We start from the raw sequence: 22592 nt of genomic DNA, 5'->3' as shown, positions 1-22592 counted from the left end.
CTCCCACACTCAATCCATTCTCCCATTGCCTTACGTCTCAGAGCCCCAGTGGCTGCCTCACATTTAATCTGTATGTCAATGGGTCAGATATCTAGTATAGTCTTCCCTAGTGCCCTAGTGGGCGTGGTCCTCATCGCTTCGCCTATGCCAAGACAATATGTTCTCTGAACTTTTGTATTGTTCTTATATTAGGCTATAGACTGATGTGGACAGTACGTGACACAGTTGTTGGAAGTCATAACAGAACGCTTCATGAAAAATTTCAGCCAAATAACAGTTCATGCAAAATTTCACCCAAATCAGACAAAAATTGCGTCATGTAAGGGCTCAAGAAGTCAAATCGGGAGATCGGTTTATATGGCAGATTTATCTAAATTTTAACCATTTTTAATCCCCAACGACCTTCATCAATAGGAAGTATCTGCGCAAAATTTCATGCGGCTAGCTTTACGCGTTCGACCTTTATCGTGATTTCGACGGCGGACGGAAGGACATGTCTTTACCGACTCAGAACGTCGAGACGATAAAGAGTATATATACTTTATGGGATCTTGGACTAATATTTCGAGGTGTTACAAACGGTGATGGGTATAAAAATAAATCTCGATCCGTTTTTATACCCTACACCACTACTGTGGTACAGGGTATTATAGATTTGTGCATTTGTTTGCAACGCTAAAAAGGAGAAGAGCTAGGCTCATTGTTAAGTATACCGATCGACTCAGAATCACTTTCTGATTCGATTTAGCCATGTCCGTCTGTGCGTCTGTGAGTCCATGTATTCTTGTAATCAAAATGCAGGTCGTGTTTGTTGTCCGATTGTGACGAAATTTTGCACATGTATTGGGTTGCCCAAAAAGTAATTGCGGATTTTTTAAAAGAAAGTAAATGCATTTTTAGTAAAACTTAGAATGAACTTTAATCAAATATATGTTTTTTACACTTTTTTTCCAAAGCAAGCTAAAAGTAACAGCTGATATCTGACAGAAGAAAGCATGCAATTACAGAGTCACAAGCTGTGAAAAAATTTGTCAACGCCGACTATATGAAAAATCCGCAATTACTTTTTGGGCAACACAATAACTTTTTTGGCCCAAGGACAATTGTATATTGCCCGATTTGCACTTAAATATCCGTAGTTGCTACAATTTTCAACCGATCTGGACGGAATTTGGCACGGACGGTTTTCTTACTGGTCCTAACTTATCTGGAAAATTTCATCAAAATCGGTTCAGATTTAAGGTTAAGGCTGTAAAAGCCCCAATCCGAGTCCGATCTTCACCAAATTTGGCGTTTTTGTGAAGTCTCATGGTATATGCAAAATTTCATAAAAATCGGTTCCGATTTAGATATAGCTCCCATATATTGGTTTGCCCAAAAAGTAATTGCGGATTTTTCATATAGTCGACGTTGAAAAATTTTTTTACAGCTTGTGACACTGTAATTGCATTCTTTCTTCTGTCAGTTATCAGCTGTTACTTTTAGCTTGCTTTAGAAAAAAAGTTTCATTAAAAAGGCATTTACTTTCTTTTTAAAAATCCGCAATCACTTTTTGGGCAACCCATAGAAGCCACAATTTTCGTCCGATCTTTACAAAATTTGGCATGAGGTGCTTTATTTGTGCAAAATTTCATAAAAATCGGTTGGGATTCAAGGATTTTCTATTTCAATTGGTATCCAAATTAAATTCTGACTAGATTTCGAGATAAGTTCTACATATAAAAAGTACGACATGCACTAGGTGGTGTAGGGTATTATACAGTCAGCACCGCCCGACTTTTGACTTTCCTAACTGTTTCTTGGATCATTTCCTGAATATTTGGAGAATATCTATTCAAATCCGCATTGATAAGACAAAGTTATGTCGTACATATTGTAATTGGTAAGTGGGTCAATTTATATACGACTTCAATCTCAAATTACCACTTGTATTCTCTATACTACATTGTCGATAGAAAAATTAAGAATTGCTTATCATTTAATTTATGATGAACTGCAATTATTTTACCATATATTAAAGTTTCGCAAAAAACTGTTTATCCTATAAACAAATGGTCAATACTTATCAATAATTCAATACTATTGATCACAAAAACACAAAACATTTATATAGCGTCTGTGGTCAACCCCATGTGGGATGTTGTTAAAGAGAACAAAATTGCATTCATCAAAGAAAATAAACAAAATTATGATTTATGGCAGTTGATGTGGCTATGTAGATTCTTTTTTTTTCCTTTTCCCCCTCGAATTACCTCGAATTTTAGTAGTCTGCTAATTGAAAATTTCAAATCTGGCCAAAATATTTGCCATGCACACATACACACTCTGTGCGAGACTATTAAAATCTGAAAAAGGTAATTACAGCAATTAATTACAAGAACCGAAAGCAATAATTAATTAAATTTTTTTTTTGCACATTTAAGTGCATACCCCATACATAACCTGAAGGGGGTCTATGGCGGGGGATTGTTGGAGGAGTGTCGAGAATAGAAAAGAACCAGACCAGATCCGCCAAGACCATGCCAGACAGACATGGTGAGAGTGCAGGGAAAGGCCTTATCCTCGCACATTCATAAATCTCATTGTTGAGAGCGATGGGGGTTTACTTTTGCCGGTATTTATGGGCAATTGCATTAACCAAATAAACCAAAATAGCCAAAATGCAAGCAACACTGAGTACAACATCATCATCATCATCATCATCACCATCACCAACACCACTATCATCATACGTTTTGAACATCATAGCGTTGGCAACGTTGCACATTGCACATTGGCACATGGCATGTGGCAACAACATAGCCTGCAGCGTACAACATGAAGAAACATTTACGACACTTAGTTATGCGAAGAATTCATCTGTGAGAAATTACAATGTCTGCAATGCACAAGAACTTAATTGCTCAAAATTTTAATGCAACGCGAGAAATTCAAAAGGAAAAGGGGGGAAAAGATGATACAAAGGTTAAAGAAAGTTGGATAAACATGTACTGAAATCCATTCTTAAGTTGTCGTTTTTGGAAGAGGGACCTTAAAACATGCTTCAGTAAGGTGTTTGACAATACATCGAATTAGCCGCAACGGGCCCGCACCGTTGAGCCATCTTTAACTCTCTAATATATTCTAAGGGAGGCCACCGTAGCGCAGAGGTTAGCATGTCCGAATATGACGCTGAACGCCTGAGATTGGAATCCTGGCGAGACCATCAGAAAAAAATTTCAGCGGTGGTTTTCTCCTCCTAATGGTGGCAATATTTGTGAGGTACTGTGCCATGTAAATCTTCTCTCCAAAGAGGTGTCGCACTGCGGCACGCCATTCGGACTGGGCTTAAAAGAGTACGCCCCTTATCATTGAGCTTTAACATGAAACGGACTGCACTCATTGTTGTGTGAGAAATTTACCCTGCTGCACTAGAAGAAATTGACCTCCCCCGGCAAACCAGAGTAGTTCTGGCTCAATTACCTTCCGGCAAATGCAGCCGCCTCAACTCCTGCAGAGCAAGGATTGATGCCGACGTGCAGGATGTATGTCCCAACTGCAACCAGGAACCACAAGTGTATCGTATCACCTGTTTAACTGAGGGCCATCGTAGCGCAGAGGTTAGCATATCCGCCTATGACGCTGAACGCCTGAGATTGGAATCCTGGCGAGATTATCAGAAAAAATTTCAGCGGTGGTTTTCCCCTCTTAATGCTGGCAACATTTGTGAGGTACTTTGCCATGTAAAACTTCTCTCCAAAGAGGTGTTGCTCTGCGGCACGCCGTTCGGACTCGCCTATTAAAAAGGAGGCCCCTTATCGTTGAGCTTAAACTTGAATCGAACTGCACTCATTGATATGTGAGAAGTTTGTCCCTGTTCCTTAGTGGAATGTTCATGGGCAATATTTGCATTTGCAATATCTTTTTAGGGTGGGCACACTTCGCCCTGAATGTGGATATGGAATTCTTGCAACTGTAGCCTATGTCCACCTATGACGCTGAACGCCTGTATAGGAGTCTTGGCGAGAACATCGGGCATGAAAGCGTTGGTTATCCCCTCTTAATGCTGACGACATTTGCGAGCTACCGTGCCATGCATGGTCATGTAAACAATGCTCCCCAAAGAGGTGTTGCTCTAAGGCACCCCGTTCGGACTCGGCTATAAAAAAAGGTCCCTTATCATTGATAAACTCAACTTGAATTGGAAAGCACTCATTGATGTGAGAAGTTTGGCCCTGCTCTCATTGATGTGAGAAGTTTGGTCCTGCTCGATTCCTGGGCTAATTTTTTCACTTTTCCCAAATGCCTTTCTTTTGAGTCCTATATTACCGTATTGGTAAATATTTCCGTTTAAGGGGGTATTCCGGGTGCGGTCACTTGGCATAAAAGTAAATATAAGATTCGTGCTCTACTTTCAAAAACATTTCATATGAGCCCCATAATGGCATGATCGGTAAATAAGATGTGTTTGAGGGTGGGGTGAACCCCAGGGTCTTAGTTCTGAAAATGAATAACAATTAACCGTAAATCAATCCATTTTCATCCCTAAGCCTAACATAAGTCACTGTCCCAAATTTCGGCGAACTCGGACAATAAAGGCGCCTTTTATGGCCTCAAAACCTTAAATCGAGAGATCGGTTTATATGGCAGCTATATTCAAATCTAGACCGATCTGAGCCAAATTGAACAAGAATGTCGAAGGGCCCAACACAACTCACTGTCCCAAATTTTGGCAAAATTGGACAATATATGCGCCTTTTATGGGCCCATAATCTTAAATCGAGAGATCGGTCCATATGGCAGCTATATTCAAATCTGATCTGGGCCAAATTGAAGAAAGATGTCGAAGGGCCTAACACAATGCACTGTCCCAAATTTCAGCAAAATCGGATAATAAGTGAGGCTTCTATGGGTCTAAGACCCTAAATCGGCGGATCGATCTATACGGCAGCTATATCGAACTCTGGACCGATCTGCACCATATCGCAGATGTATGTCGAGGGGCTTAACATAAATCACGGTCCCAAATTTCGGCGACATCGGACAATAAATGCGCCTTTTGTGGGCCCAAAACCTTAAATCGAGAGATCGGTCTATATGGCAGCTATATTCAAATATTTACAGATATGGGCCAAATTAAAGAAGAATGTCGAAGGGCCCAAATTTCGGCGACATCGGACAATCGGACAACTCACTGTCCCAAATTTCAGTAAAATCGGATAAGAAGTGAGGCTTTTATGGGTCTAAGACCCTAAATCTGCGGATCGGTCTATATGGCAGCTATATCCAAATCTGGACCAATCTGTGCCATATTGCAGATGTATGTCAAGGGGCTTAACATAAATCACTGTCCCAAATTTGGGACAATGAATGGGCCTTTGATGGGCCCAAAGCCTTAAATAGAGAGATCGGTCTATATGGCAGTTATATGCAAATCTGGACCGATCTGGACCAAATTAAAGAAGGTTGTCGAAGGGCCTAACGCAACTCACTGTCCCAAATTTTGGCAAAATCAGACAATAAATGCGCCACAACTTACTGTCCCAAATTTCAGCAAAATCGGAGGATAAATGTGGCTTTTATGGACCCTAAATCGGCGGATCGGTCTATATGGGGGCTATATCAAGATATAGTCAAATATAGCCCATCTTCGAACTTTACTTGCTTATGGACAAAAAATCTGTACAAACTTTCAGCTCAATATCCCTATTTTTAAAGACTGTAGATTGATTTCAACAGAAAGGCGGACAGATGGACGGACATGGCTAGATCGTCTTAGATTTTTACGCTGATCAAGAATACCCCCATTCTTCGGTGGTGGGTATAAGAAGAGTATCCACGAAAAAGAAAATCTATCTTAGGAAATCCGTGCTACTTACAGAATCCTTAATTGTTTTCCATGCCACTCCCCTAAGTTGGTTCATGTCAGGTATAGTGTCCCCACCTATGTGCCGGTATCTGGTAGACGCGAAAGCCGGGCAATGACATAGGAAATGCTCCAAAGTCTCATCATCTTCCCCGCATATCCTGCCATATGAACCAATCTTGGGTCTTGACTTCTAGAGCTTCTAAAGGGCGCAATTATTGTCCGATTTGGTTGAGAGTTTGTATGTGGTGTTTTGGTATGACTCCCAACCACTGTGCCAAGTATAGTTTAAATCGGATGATAATCTGATATAGCCGCCATATAAACCGATCTTGGGTCTTGACTTCTTGAGCCCTTACAAGCCAAAATTTTTGTCCGATTTGCCTGAAATTTTGCACAAGCCGTTTTGGTATGACTCCCAGCAACTGTGCCAAGTATGGTCTAAGTCAGTCTATAACCTGATATAGCCACCATATAAACCGATCTTGGGTCTTGACTTCTTGAGCCCTTACAAGCCAAAATTTTTGTCCGATTTGCCTGAAATTTTGCACATGCCGTTTTGGTATGACTCCCAGCAACTGTGCCAAGTGTTGTCAAAATCAGTCCATAACCTGATATAGCCGCCATATAAACCGATCTTGGGTCTTGACTTCTTGAGCCCTTGGAAGCCACAATTTGTGTCCAATTTGGTTGAAATTATGCACGTGGTGTTTTGGTATGACTCTCAACAACTATGTCAAGTATGGTCCAAATCGGATGATAACCTGATATAGCCGCCATATAAACCGATCTTGGGTCTTGACAAGCCACAATTTTTGTCCGATTTGCCTGAAATTTTGCACATGCCGTTTTGGTATGACTCCCAGCAACTGTGCCAAGTATGGTCTAAGTCAGCCTATAACCTGATATAGCCACCATATAAACCGATCTTGGGTCTTGACTTCTTGAGCCCTTACAAGCCAAAATTTTTGTCCGATTTGCCTGAAATTTTGCACATGCCGTTTTGGTATGACTCCCAGCAACTGTGCCAAGTGTTGTCAAAATCAGTCCATAACCTGATATAGCCGCCATATAAACCGATCTTGGGTCTTGACTTCTTGAGCCCTTGAAAGCCACAATTTGTGTCCAATTTGGTTGAAATTATGCACGTGGTGTTTTGGTATGACTCTCAACAACTATGTCAAGTATGGTCCAAATCGGTTGATAACCTGATATAGCTGCCATATAAACCGACATTGGGTCTTGACTTCTTGAGCCCTTACAAGCCAACATTTTTGTCCGATTTGCCTGAAATTTTGCACAAGCCGTTTTGGTATGACTCCCAGCAACTGTGCCAAGTTTTGTCAAAATCAGTCCATAACCTGATATAGCCGCCATATAAACCGATCTTGGGTCTTGACTTCTTGAGCCCTTGAAAGTCACAATTTGTGTCCAATTTGGTTGAAATTATGCACGTGGTGTTTTGGTATGACTCCCAGTAACTGTGCCAAGTTTTGTCAAAATCATTCCATAACCTGATATAGCCGCCATATAAACCGATCTTGGGTCTTGATTTCTTGACCCCTTGAAAGTCACAATTTGTATCCAATTTGGTTGAAATTATGCATGTGGTGTTTTGGTATGACTCTCAACAACTATGTCAAGTATGGTCCAAATCGGTTGATAACCTGATATAGCTGCCATATAAACCGACATTGGGTCTTGACTTCTAGAGCTTCTAGAGGGCGCAATTCCTATCCGATTGGAATGAAATTTTGCACGACGTGTTTCGCTATGACTTTCAACAACTGTGCCAAGTATGGTTCAAATCGGTTCATAATCTGATATAGCTGTCATATAAACAGATCTGGGAACTTGACTGCTTGAGCTTCTAGAGGGCGCAAATCCTATCCGATTTGGTTGAAATTTTGCATGACGTGTTTTGTTATGATATCCAACAACTGTGCCAAGTATGGTTCAAAGCGGTTCATAACCTGATATAGCTGTCATATAAACAGATCTTGGGTCTTGACTTATTGAGCCTCTAGAGGGCGCAATTCTTATCCGATTTGGCTGAAATTTTGCAAGACGTATTTTATTCTTAGCTTCAACAACTGTGCCAAGTATGATTCAAATCGGTTTATAACCTGATATAGCTGTCATATAAACAGATCTGGGATCTTGACTTCTTGAGCCTCTATATGTCGCAATTACTTTCCGATTTGGCTGAAATTTTGTCCGACATATCCTCTCATGACCATCAACATACGTGTTTATTATGGTCTGAATCGGTCTGTAGCCCTATACAGCTCCCATATAAATCTATCTCTCTATTTTACTTCTTGAGCCCCCAAAGGGCGCAATTCTTATTCGAATTGGCTGACATTTTACACAGATCTCCAACATATAATTTAATTGTGGTCTAAACCGGATCATATCTTGATATCACTCTAATAGCAGAGCAAATCTTTTCTTATATCCTTTTTATACCCTCCACCATAGGATGGGGGGTATACTAATTTCGTCATTCTGTTTGTAACTAGTCGAAATATTCGACTGAGACCCCATAAAGTATATATATTCTTGATCGTCGTGAAATTTTATGTCGATCTAGCCATGTCCGTCCGTCTGTCCGTCCGTCTGCCTGTCAAAAGCACGCTAACTTCCGAAGGAGTAAAGCTAGCCTCTTGAAATTTTGCACAAATACTTCTTATTAGTGTAGGTCGGTTGGTATTGTAAATGGGCCATATAGGTCCATGTTTTGATATAGCTGCCATATAAACCGATCTTGGGTCTTGACTTCTTGAGCCTCTAGAGTGCGCAATTCTTAACCGATTGGAATGAAATTTTGCACGACGTGTTTTCTTATTATATCCAACAACTGTACTGAGTATGGTTCAAATCGGTTTATAACCTGATATAGCTGCCATATAAACCGATCTTGGGTCTTGAGTTCTTGAGCCTCTGGAGTGCGTAATTCTTATCCGATTGGGATGAAATTTTGCACGAAGTGTTTTGTTATGATATCCAACAGCTGTGCCAAGTATGGTTCAAATCCGTTCATAACCTGATATAGCTGCCATATAAACCGATCTGGGGTCTTGACTTCTTGAGCCTCTAGAGTGCGCAATTCTTATCCGATTGGAATGAAATTTTGCACGACGTGTTTCGCTATGACTATCAACAACTGTGCCACGTATGGTTCAAATGGGTTCATAACCTGATATAGCTGCATTATAAACCGACCTGGGATCTTGACTTCTTGAGCCTCTATATGTCGCAATTACTTTCCGATTTGGCTGAAATTTTGTTCGACGGATTCTCTCATGACCATCAACATACGTGTTTATTATGGTCTGAATCGGTCTATAGCCCGATACAACTCCCATATAAATCTATCTCTCTATTTTACTTCATGAGCCCCCAAAGGGCGCAATTCTTATTCGAATTGGCTGACATTTTACACAGGTCTCCAACATATAATTTAAATGTGGTCCAAACCGGACCATATCTTGATATCGCTCTAATAGAAGAGCAAATCTTTTCTTATATCCTTTTTTTTCCCCAAGAAGAGATGCCGGGAAAAGAACTCGACAAATGCGATCCATGTTGGAGGGTATATAAGATTCGGCCTGGCCGAACTTAGCACGCTTTTAATTGTTTTCTGTAATTTTCTAAAATTTGAAGTTTGCTTCATAGTATTATCGTATTCATCAGCTTATTGACCAATAGAAACATAATTGCCTACTATGGCTGATAAGTTTTCTTGAAAACTCCTTTGGCATTGACTGTCAAATAAATCCTGATTTTTTTTAATAAAAAAAATTCCTAAAAGTAAAGGCCTTATATCTTGTTCTCCATTTTCGTTTACATATAAATCTTTAAGGTTTGTCTTGGTAGGCGCCAACATTATGCCACACTCATTTCCTATTAGTTTTTCGTAGTACCTGTTTAATAATAAACATTCATGTTGGTTTTTCTTTGCCTCTGTGTTTTTCGTATGTAATGAAAATGTATTTCAATTGTTTTTGAGAAATGTGGAATTTTCGAAAAATAAAATCAAGTATTTTAATTTTTAATTTGCACATTTACCTTTGCCTGCTATCATCACTTGACATCGTTGAACATGGTCTAATTAAATGACTACGAAACATCAATGAAATATTTTTAAAGGATAAACAACATACACTGTATGTAACATACAGTGGCCAATAACCACCGAAAGTGTGTGTTGCTGAGGAAAGATTTCAGCAAGAAAACAAGATAACTGAAAAAAAAAAATCCTTTAAGAATTCAGGTAGGGTCTCTTCTGCTTTTACCATGTTGTCATGCTTAAGATGCATATGTGTACATATATGTAGCAGGCAGCATGAGTGTTTTGTGCCTGTTGATGGACTAGCTTCTTTTGTAAGCTTCTAACTTTTCCTATGTTAATTGTTATCACGCTACAGCCCTCAAAAATTGTGATATTGAGCTTGGAATGTCAAATTTTGAATTGCTTGCCAAACAGTCATTAATGGATTAGCTTGATTTCTTTTTTAATAGAGCTCGTAAAACTTTACAAAAACACTCTGAAAGGACTGGAATAGCCACCATAGGGGTATATAAGTATACCCCCAGTCATTCCGTTTGCAACACTTCGAAATATTCATCTAAGACCCCATAAAGTATATATATTCTTAATCGTCTCGACGTGCTGAGTCGGTCTAGCCATGCCCTTCCGTCTGTCCGTCTATCGAAATCACGCTAGCGGTCGAATGCGTAAAGCTAGCCGCTTGAAATTTTGCACAGATACTTACGTTGGACATTGCAAATTACTTCTTGAGCCCTAACAAGCCGCAGTGTTTATTCGCCTTGGTTAAAATTGAGCATGTAGTGTTTTGTTATGACTTTCAATAACTGTGTCACGTACGGTTCAAATCAGTCTATAACCTGAGATAGCTCACATATGAACCGATCTCCCGATTTGACATCTTGAACCCCTACTAGCCGCAATTTTTGTCCGATTTGTGCCAAGTACGGTCCAATTCATCCTATAACCTGATATAGCTCCCATATAAACCGGTCTCTCGATCATCCTTTTTCGGTTCGCAGGAGCTACATACCACAAAAGTGGTATGAAATTATGCCCTTCAACAAAATTTATTTTGTGTTAGCTGGAGAGGGCCCGCTCCGCTGCGCCTTCCTTCACTCTCTTATTTTATCGGAGCCCTATACTGGCACGGTCAGGAAATAAGTCCTGTTTTGCGGTGCTGGTGTGGCTTTTTTAATATTGCGCCCAAATGTGGATATCATTTTCGTGCTTCACTCCCAAATACCTTTCATTTGAGCCTTTTGTTGCTGTGGACGGAAAATATTTTCCGTATGAGGGTATTTTTGGGGGTGAGGTGGACGCCCATATATCAGATTCGTGCTCTAGTCTCAAATACCATTTATTTGAGACCCATGTTGTCATTATTGGTTTATATTTCCATTTGTCACTTGGCACTTAGCCCTGAAAGAATATGAGCATTGTGCTCTGCTCTCAAATTTCTTTTGTTTGAATCCCAATTGTCATTGGTTTAGGGAGGGTTTAAGCAACCAGTTGGGTTAGCACATTTTTAAAGATCCGCTGGTCCTCCTGTGTCTATCCCAATTTGAGGGTTAAAAGTGTAGACTCCAACCACAGACCTTTTATTGCTGTCCTATTCTGTACGGAGCAGCCTTCATTTTTTTTATTTTTAATTCCTTGTTTTGGTTGGGATGGGGGAAGGGCGATTACACTTTAACACGTCCTTTTCATTTGAATACAATTTATTCTCGGTCGTCCTATATAACAGTTTGGTGTTGTTTTTATTGGGAGGAGAGGGTCGGTCCGGCTGACGTCAGGACGGCAGGGCGCTACCGAGATAGTTGAATCGTTATATCAACATTAGGCCTCCCCGACACTAAGGTTGACATTTTTATGCCAAGTTTGTGGTCTACTCCTAAAAACCTTTCATTTGACACCCATATTGTCCCAATCGGTAAACATGTCCGTTCGGGTGGGTTTTGGGATGGGGCGTGCCCCCAGGTTAGTTGACCCCAAAATGTTATACCAATTTTGTGACATGCAAAATTTTGCTTAAATCGATGCTCCCATCTCCGAGATCTGGCGGTTTTGAAAATTGGGGCAAGGGGGAGGGTCCGCCCCCCTTCACCGTGGGGTCAAGCTCTTCCATCCGTGAAAATTTCATGAAAATCGGTTAAGCCAGTTGTAAGTCTGTACGGAACAGACGTTCTAACTAACAAACAAACAAACAAAGCGTAGCAATTTAATTTTTATATAAAAAGATAGCCGAGCCCGAGGGAGAAAAGCTCTCTAAATGTAGAGATTTCTCCCTAATTTCAGCTGAAAATGTATTCCAATTTTCCCTCTGGATTTTTCTACTCTCAAATACCTGTCATTGAAATTTCAATAAGTAAAAGTCCTGTTTATGGGTGTGGTGGATCCCCAGAGACTTGGTCTCAAAAGTGGGAGCCAACTTTGTGCTCTACTACCAAAGATGTTTCATTTAAAATCCATACTGTCATGGTTGAAAATTATGTCCGATTTGAGGGCTTTTTTTTGGGAGTGGAGTGATCCACGAAACACTTAGCCCTACAATTGGTTTTTAGATTCGCTTTTTACTCTCAAATACCTTTAAATTGATACCCATATTGTAGTTATTGGTCTATAAATCCGTTTGGTGAGTTTTGGGTGGTTGGCGGCCATCCTTCGCCCCACCCCCCGCCCCCCACCCTCAGTTTCTGATACCAAATTTTTGATTTTAGGTTAATGTAAGTGTGCCAACAATATTTCGCTTAAATCGCCATATCCATCTCCGAGATCTGGTGTTTTAGAAAATTTTTGTTAGGGCCCCTCTTAGAGTGACAAACAATCGCAACGAAGTCATAACGAAGATGATTCGACCACTCTGCCCTCTTTCTGTTTATGTTGGCTTCTTCGAATTAGCGCCATTTACTGGCTGTTTTCAATTGGATCAACTAAATCCATTTGAAAACAGCCAGCAGATGGCGCTAACTTAAATGTTTGTGCTGCTACTCGCTTGAAGTGGCTTACCGCCTATAACATTGATCATCATGTGGTAGTTGTCTATAAATGACTACATGACTACCTATTGAGTAGTCATCATTTAGTCTTTTTATACCCACCACCATAGGATGGGGGTATACTAATCTAGTCCTTCCGTTTGTAACACTTCGAAATATGCGGTTGAAATTTTGCACGAGGTATTTTGGTATGACTCCCAATAACTGTGCCAAGTATGGTCTAAATCAGTCGATAACCTGATATAGCTGCCATATAAACCGACCTTGGATCTTGACTTCTGGAGCTTCTAGAGGACACAATTCTAATCTGAATTGGCTGAAATTTTGCATTAAGTTTTTCGGTATAACTCCCAACAACTGTGCCAAGTATAATCTGAATCGCTTTATAACCTGGTATAGCCGCCATATAAACCAATCACCCAATTGGACTGATACATAAATGTACACCTTGAAATATTCGTCTAAGATCCTATAAAGTATATATATTCCTGATCATCTCGGCGTTCTGATTCGAAATAGCCATGTCCGTCCGTCTGTCGAAATCACGATAGAGTCGAACTCGTGAAGGTAGCTGCTTGACAGATATTTAATATTGATGCAGGTCGTTGGGGATTGCAACTGGGCCATAAAATACCCTACACCATGTAGGGTATTTTATGATTGCTCCGAACACCTTTTGCCAGACAGATTTAAATTATTCATGGTTTAAACAAAGTAGTATGTGAACTAACAACGATAAAGCGTTTTGTAAACCATAGGCGACCGTTATTGAACTACCAGCATTAAAAACGAAAATAAGTTAGAGACAGGAGCTACAATAGTTTCTGAGCCTACTTAGACATCTGTTTTAATAACCTGTTCCAACCTAATTTAACCCTGGCAGCTGTATCGTCTTTTTGATTGTATAGCTTCACCCACATCATACCACAAAATGGTTCAAAAACCAATCTCACCAATTGCCAACTCCCTTTAGAATACATTAGTACACAAATCGTATATGCGAGCGTGCATGTACTTATAAACATTCATTACCTGTCTGACTTATCGCTTAGTCAAGATCTTTTGTTTGGTTGTCGTTCTCCCAGCCATTCATGTGTAATGTAGTGACCATCAGATTTTCAGACGGGATTTTCTTTTTTTATACCCACCACCATAGGATGGGGGTATACTTATTTCGTCATCCTGTTTGTAACTCCTCGAAATATGGGTCTGAGACCTCATAAAGTATATATATACTTGATCGAATCGATCTAGCCATGTCCGTCCGTCCGGCTGTTCGTCCGTCCGTCTGTCGAAGGCACGCCTTCGAAGGAGTAAAGCTAGCAGCTTGAAATTTTCCATAAGTACTTCTTATAAGTGAAGGACGGTTGGGATTGTAAATGGGTCATATCGGTCCATGTTTTGATATAGCTGTCATATAAACCGATATGGGATCTTGACTTCTTGAGCCACTAGGGGGCGCAATTTTTAACCGATTTAGTTGAAATTTTGCATAAAATGTTTCATTATGATATCCAACAACTGTGGTAAGTATGGTTAAAATCGGTCCATAACCTGATATAGCTGTCATATAAACCGATCTGGGGTCTTGACTTTTTCAACCTCTAGAGGGCGCAATTCTTATTCTTAACTTTGGCATGACGTATTTCGTAATGACTTCCAACAATTGTGCTAAGTATGGTTCAAATCGGCCCATAACTTGATATGGCTGTCATATAAACTGATCTTGAATCTTGAATTCTTGAGCCTCTAGAGGGCGCAGTTTCTATCCGATTTAGCTGAAAATTCGCAGAACACTTTTCATAATGACTTCCAACATGACTGTGCTAAGTATGGTTGAAATCGGTCTAAAACCTGGTATAGCTGTCATATAATCCGATCTGGGGCCTTGACTTCTTGAGCCTCTAGAGGGCGCAATTCCTGTCCGATTTGGCTGAAATTTAGCATGACGTGTTTCGTAATGACTTCCAACAATTATGCCAAGTATGGTTGAAATCGGTTCATAAGTTGATACAGCTGCCATATAAACTGATCTGGGGTCTTGACTTCTTGAGCCTCTAGAGGGCGCAATTACTATCTGGTTTGGCTGAAATTGTATGCAACGCCTTCTCCTATGACCTTTAACATACGAGTTCAATATGGTCTGAATCGGTCTATAGCCTGATGCAGTTCCCCTATAAGCCGTCCCCCTATTTTACTTTTTTAGCCACTAGAGGGCGCAATTCATATCCGTTTTGACTGAAACTTTGCATGAGGTGTTTTATTATGATTTCCAACAACTGTGCTAAGTAATTCTTATCCGATTTGGCTGAAATTTTTCCGATCCTGGATTTTAAATTCTTGAGCCTCTCGAGGGCGCAATTTCTATCCGATATGGCTGAAATTTGTTACGACATGTTCTGCTATGACTTCCATCATCTGTGCTAAGTATGGTCCAAATCGGTTGATAACCTGACATAGCTGTCATAGAAACCGATCTGGGGTCTTGACTTCTTGAGCCTCTAGAGGGCGCAATTCCCATCCGATTTGGCTGAAATTTGTCATGACGTATTCTGTTACGACTTCCAACAACTGTGATTAGCATGGTTGAAATCGGTTGATAACCTGATACAGCTGTCATAGAAACCGATCTGGGGTCTTGACTTCTTGAGCCTATAGAGGGCGCAATTTCAATCTGATGTGGCTGAAAATTGGCATGAGGTGTTTCGTAATGACTTTCAACAATTGTGCTAAGTATGGTTCAAATCGGTTCATAAATTGATATAGCTGTCATATAAACTGATCTGGGGTCTTGACTTATTGAGCCTCTAGAGGGCGCAATTCCCATCCGATTTGGCTGAAATTTGGCATGACGTATTCTGTTACGACTTCCAACAACTGTGATTAGCATGGTTGAAATCGGTTGATAACCTGATACAGCTGTCATAGAAACCGATCTGGGGTCTTGACTTCTTGAGCCTATAGAGGGCGCAATTTCAATCTGATGTGGCTGAAAATTGGCATGAGGTGTTTCGTAATGACTTTCAACAATTGTGCTAAGTATGGTTCAAATCGGTTCATAAATTGATATAGCTGTCATATAAACTGATCTGGGGTCTTGACTTATTGAGCCTCTAGAGGGAGCAATTCCCATCCAATTTGGCTGAAATTTAGCATGACGTGTTTCGTAATGACTTCCAGTAATTATGCCAAGTACGGTTCAAATCGGTGCATAACCTGATATGGCTGCCATATAAACCGATCTGGGGTCTTGACTTCTTGAGCCTCTAGAGGGCGCAATTCCTATCCGATTTGGCTGAAATTTGGCATGACGTATTTTGTTACGACTTCCAACAACTGCAGTAAGTATAGTTCAAATCGGTTTATAACCTGATATAGCTGTCATATAAACCGATCTGGGGTCGTGACTTCTTGAGCCTAGAGGGCGCAGTTTCTATCTGATTGGGCTGAAATTTGCCATGACGTATTTCGTTACGACTTCCAACAACTGTGATTAGCATGGTTGAAATCGGTTGATAACCTGATACAGCTCCCATATAAACGGATCTCCCTATTTTACTTCTTGAGCCCCTATAGGGCGTAATTCTTATTCGAATTGAATAAAACACAATGACTTCTACCGAATCGGGCCATAACTTGATATAGCTCCAATAGCAGAGCAATTCTTATCTATTATCCTTTGTTTGCCTCCAAAGAGATAGCGGGAAAAGAACTCGACAAATTTCATCCATGGTGGAGGGTATATAAGATTCGTCCCGGCCAAACTTTGCACTCTTTTACTTGTTCTGATTCCCCTCAAACAAAAATCGCAACGTCTAACAAACGCCATGTCATAGTTTTGAAAACCGAAAATCTCTTGTCTATTTTCAATTCATTAAATGTTTAATAATAAATGTGCCTCTGTTTGTTTAAGTAATAACGTAATTTTTTCTTTTAAGAAACTAAATGTGTTCGATTACGTCTTTGTGTCTCTGTACTTGGGGTTGTATTTATTCTTATTTTTATGAATTTTCAAAATAGATTCTCAACATATTACCAAAGAAACAAAATATTCTTTTTTTTCTTTGTTTGTTGAACTACAAAAAGGCAGACTGTCGGGCGGACGCAAATATGCTTGAGTGACTTCTGCCTTGTGAGCATACCTTAGGAATCGTTGGGCATTCATATCACTCAACGTAGTTTTGAATATTTTCCACTTTAACGTTGACATTAAAATATTACCCTGTTTGTGTAATAGGTGATTATTTACACTGAAGGAAAGTGGATCTTCGATTCATTCATGGGTCATGGCTGAGAGTAGATGATGGAAATTTGTTAAGAAAATCTTTAGAACAATTGCGTCAAATGCTTCATGACATATCTTTAACAGAAATGAATGAGGAAGTCTTTAAATGAAGGGAATCTTTGAAGACTAACCAACCAATTAATTGAGCAAGAAATGGGAAACTTGCTAAGTTGGATGTCTGCTTGCGATACAAAACTTCCGTGTTCCAGCTTCGGCGAAAATATCAAAAAGTGTGGAATTCAAGTACTTCGGGAAATGTTTGTCAGCTAAAATTTAAGGAGAACTGTACTCACCAATATCAGAGATGTTTCCTCTCTATTTCTTCATGGGTTCGAATACTGGCGAGACCATCAGAAAAAAAATTTCAGCGGTGGTTTTCCCCAGAGATGTTTCCTCTCTATTTCTTCATGGGTTCGAATCCTGGCGAGACCATCAGAAAAAAATTTTCAGCTGTGGTTTTCCCCTCCTAATGCGGGCAACATTTGTGAGGTACTATGCCATATAAAAGTTCTCTCCAAAGAGGTGGCGCTCTGCGGCACGCCGTTCAGATTTGGCTATAAAAAGGAGGCCCTTTATCATAGAGCTTAACAAAACTTAAATCGGACTGCACTCATTGATATGTGAGAAGTTTGCCCCTGTTCCTTAGTGGAATGTTAATGGGCAAAATTTGCATTTACAAATTTCTTAAATATTTGGAATAGGTCAGTCTGCCATCAAACTCACTTAGACGTCCATTAACATACCAAAGGAACAGAAAAAGGAAAATGCCTTCTAGTTCCTACCATCGAACCCTCCAGATCGCTTTAAAAAGCCCAACAACTTGCGAATGTTCACATCGGCTAAATCAGACAGGTTCTCAAAGAAATGAGAACCTAAAGTGGAACTCCTTCTGACCGCTAGTAAGGGACACACACACAGAAGGTATTCTATAGTCTCTGCTTCTTTGATGTCCTCACAGCTTCTGCGAAACTCGTTGCTGGCAACCTTTAGTCTGTCAGCATATTTACCGATTAGACAGTGACCTGTCATGACGGACACAATGACTGAGACATCTGACAGCAAAGTGGTAGACCTCCTGAAGTTTAGATTATGCCACATAGTTTTGGAATGCTCACAGCCCCCTCGTTGTGACCATCTATCATTGGTTGTCCTTCGGGCATGGTCCTGAAAACTTAGCTTACATATCGCTAAAGGAATACCAACAGATTTCAGTGTACATGGAGTGGGTAAGTTAGTTCCCAGTCTCGCAAGTTCCTCCGCTTTACAATTCCCTGGGATATCTCTTCGGCCCGGCACCCAGAACAGGTGAATTTTGAACTGTTAGGCCATCTCGTTGAGAGATCTGTGACAGTCGAGAGTGGTTTTTGTGTTCAGAAATACGTTCTCCAGGGATTCAATGGCTGCCTGGCTGTCTGAGAAGATATTTAGTCACTCGTCGTTACGACATTATAATTCAGCCATTCCACCACATCCTTCATTGCAAGGATCTCTGCTTGATACACACTGCAGTGGTCGGGTAACCTCTTCGATATGACCAGTTCTATATCTTTAGAGTACACCCCAAAACCCACCTGGTCGTTTAGTTTGGAACCAACTGAATAGAAGCCTACGTAACTTCTGTTACCAGGGATATCGTGGTTGTCATCGGTTCTATCAGGAATAGTGGTACAGTACTTTTTATCAAAAAGCGGCTCAGGTAGGGTGTAATCCCCACTGCTTGGAACATCGAATATTGTATTAAAGTTAACACAGTGTCCGAAGCCGCCGCATGACCAATGAGCCTCACGGCAGTGATCGCTGCGATCTGTTTAGCTTCAATGTCCAGAGGCATTAGATGTAGCATTAAATTCAGTGCATCAAATGGTGTCGTCCTCAGTGCGGCTGTAATGCACAGACAAGCCATCCTTTGGATCCGGTTGAGTATTGAGCAGGAGGTGGACATTTGAAGCGCTGTCTACCAGACCACAACACCATATAGCATTATAGGTCTGACAACTGCAGTGTATATCCAATGCATGATACGCGGTCTAAGTACCCAACTGTTACCAATGGCCCTCTTGCAGGTGTATAGGGCAAGAGTGGCCTTTCTTGCCCTTTCCAAACTAATGTCTAGAGGCATAAGATGTAGCATTAAATTCAGTGCATCGGATGGTGTCGATTGTCGACACAAGAATCCGCTATATATTTCCAACTCACTGAGTGGCCGCCCATACCCCAAAACACCCCTCCAACCGGTCATGTTAGCCAACTATGGAAATATGGGGCTGAAATTAAAGGTATTTGGGAGTAGACCACGTATCTGATATCAACATTAGGGACCAACTGTCGGGGGGAGGTCCCACCACCATAACAACCCCTAAATAGGACGTAGTTGCTCACCAAGACCATTTGGGTCTTAAAGAGAGTGGAACTAAATTTTTATAGTTTTTATGGCCAATGCCTCAAACCGGATGTATTTGCTGACTATTTCACCAATTCAATATGTTCACCAAGACCATTTGGGTCTTAAAGAGAGTGGAACTAAATATTCATGGTTTTAAGGGCCAATACCCCAAACCGGACATATTTGCTGATTATTGCAATGAGGAGTTTAAATGAGACTAGAAAACGAATTTGATATCCAATTTTGAGGCAAATGGCGGTATGGGGTTCAAATAAATGATATATAGATCAATGAGTATAGAGCACATTGATGATATATTTTCCGGGCTTAGTGTTTGACGGACCAACCCAATCCCCAAAACACCCCCTAAATCGGGCATATTTACCGACCATGTCAATGTGGAGCTTTAATGGAAGGTATTGAGGGGTAGAGCAAGAATTGATATCCACTGTCGGGACCATTTTTCTGGGGGTTTACCCCTTTCCCAAAATACTCCACAAACAGCAATTTTTTACTAATCATCGCAATATGGGGCTCAAATAAAGGTATTTGGGAGTAGAATACGAATTTTATATCCAAATGTAGGACCATGTACTAAGAGCATCACCCTTTTCCCAAAACACCCCCCAAAGGGTAACGATTTTTCAACCATGCCAATATGTGGCTAAAATGAAAGGAATTTGAGGTTAGAAATCGAATTTGATAACCTATTTTGGGGCCATGTGTTTGGGGGACGCCTCATCGTATAAACTCTACTTAAACCAATTGCAATATGGGGAATGGTATTTGCAAGAAGAGCACAATGCTGATATTTTTTCAGGGCCACGTGTGTGGGTGACCACCTTATCCTCGAAAACACTCCTAAATCGGATATCATGAGAATATCGGGCTGAAATAAAGTATTTTAAGAATGGAGTACACCTTACATCCAAATTTAAATTCGTAGACCAATAAAGATCATATGAGATTCAGATAAAGGCACTTTTATTGTTTAACTGTTAGTCAAGCGTTATACTATTTTCGTAGCAAGGTATTTCACTAAAAGCTCGTTAATTATCGAAAATATATATTCCAAGGAAACTTTTGTTCCACGTAAAGTAAAAGAGGGCGCAGCACAGCGGGCGCTTCTTCAAAATTTATTTTAGTGATACATTTCTATCTACATATATTTTCTGTTATTTTACTATCTCACTCAGTTTCGCTTTGCGGTAAATGAACATCAATTTGGTTTTCCCACAGTCCCATATGTCATATAGTTTGTCAATTAGTGCAACCTCAACCTCAATCGATACTCTTTGCCAGCGCACTGCCACTATTCGAAGTATGAGTATTTGGAGTTTCCATTTAACCTCCATGCAAATTCAGTTTCAATGTTTCCTATGTTTTTTTTTTATTTGCGTCCCCCACAAACCAAAGCCAACTGGGTTTGATGCTCAACAGGCAATTTCAGGATAATCAATCAACATTAAGTTGTCAAAATATGACACTGTTGTCAAATTGATGATAATTCCTTTAAAGCCTGCAAGTATTTCAAGTCATTTTAATTCAATCATTTCAGATTTCATACATTGTTGTGGTTACTCGATTTGCAAATGGCAAAATGGAGTATGGTGGAAGGCATACTGTGACTAGTTTCGAATTTATGAGTTTTTTTTCCTTTCTTCTTATTTAATTAGGAATAACAGAAGTACAGATTTGCAAATTTTAATTAAATTTTCTAAACACATTAAAAGACTACTTACAAGCCATCGATCATTATTTGCAAAACAAAAACACATTCGTTACCTGGAATAAGAAATAAAAAGAGAGTTGTTATTATGCATCTTAAAAAATTAAAGAATAAAAGCTTGCATAGTCGCATAGATTTTCTTATAAATTTTAAATAATATGAGTGACTATCTGGCGCCTCGTCTGGCCAAAATTTTCACAGCGTGCCTAGGACTTGCATATACTCCGAAAGCCTGGAGGGAGGCAAGGGTGGTGTTTATACCCAATCTCGGCAAGGCAAGTCATGCGACATCAAAGGCCTACAGACCCCATAAACCTTACGTCCTTTCTACTCAAAACCATCGAACGTATTGTGGACACCATGATAATGAGTAGGACATCCAGCGAACTGCTCAAATAAATATTGATCTGGGACCCAACAAAGTATATATATTGGGTTGCCCAAAAAGTAATTGCGGATTTTTTAAAAGAAAGTAAATGCATTTTTAATAAAACTTAGAACGAACTTTAATCAAATATACTTTTTTTACACTTTTTTTCTAAAGCAAGCTAAAAGTAGCAGCTGATAACTGACAGAAGAAAGAATGCAATTACAGAGTCACAAGCTGTGAAAAAATTTGTCAACGCCGACTATATGAAAAATCCGCAATTACTTTTTGGGCAACCCAATATTCCAAATTGTCTTGACATTCTTAGACGATTTAGAAATGTCCGTCCGTCTGTCCGAATGTTTGTTTGTCAAAACACGCTAACTTTCGAAGGTGTACAGCTAGGAACTTGAAATTTTGCATAAATACTTCTTATTGGTGCAGGTCGGTTGGTATTGAAAATGGGACAAATCGTTCCATATTTTAGTAGAGCTGCGCTCACCAAACGCTCAAAAAGTCAAAATCCGGCATTAGTTAATATATCTCGTATCTTGACTTCTTGAGCCTATAGAGGGCGCTTTTATCGTTTGATTTGGCTGAGATTCTGCACCAAGCGTTTTGGTTTGACTATCAGCAGCTGTACCTAGTATGCTAAAAATCGGTTTATGACCTTATTTAGCTCCCATATGAAACAATTTCGGGTCTAGACTACTTGAGCCTCTAGAGGGCGCAATTATTGTCCGATTTGGTTGAATATTTGCGTAAAGTTTTTTGGTTTAACCATCAACAACTGTGCCAAGTATAACCCAAATAGGGTCAATGCCTGATATAGCTACCATATGAACCGATCTGGGTTCATGACTTCTTGAGCCTCTAGAGGGCGCAATTATCACCCGATTTGGCTGAAGTTTTGCACCAAGTATTTTTTTTTTA

The sequence above is a fragment of the Stomoxys calcitrans genome, chromosome 1 (assembly GCF_963082655.1).
Source record: "Stomoxys calcitrans chromosome 1, idStoCalc2.1, whole genome shotgun sequence".
NCBI lineage: Eukaryota > Metazoa > Arthropoda > Insecta > Diptera > Muscidae > Stomoxys > Stomoxys calcitrans.
Note: the sequence above shows the minus strand (reverse complement) of the source record.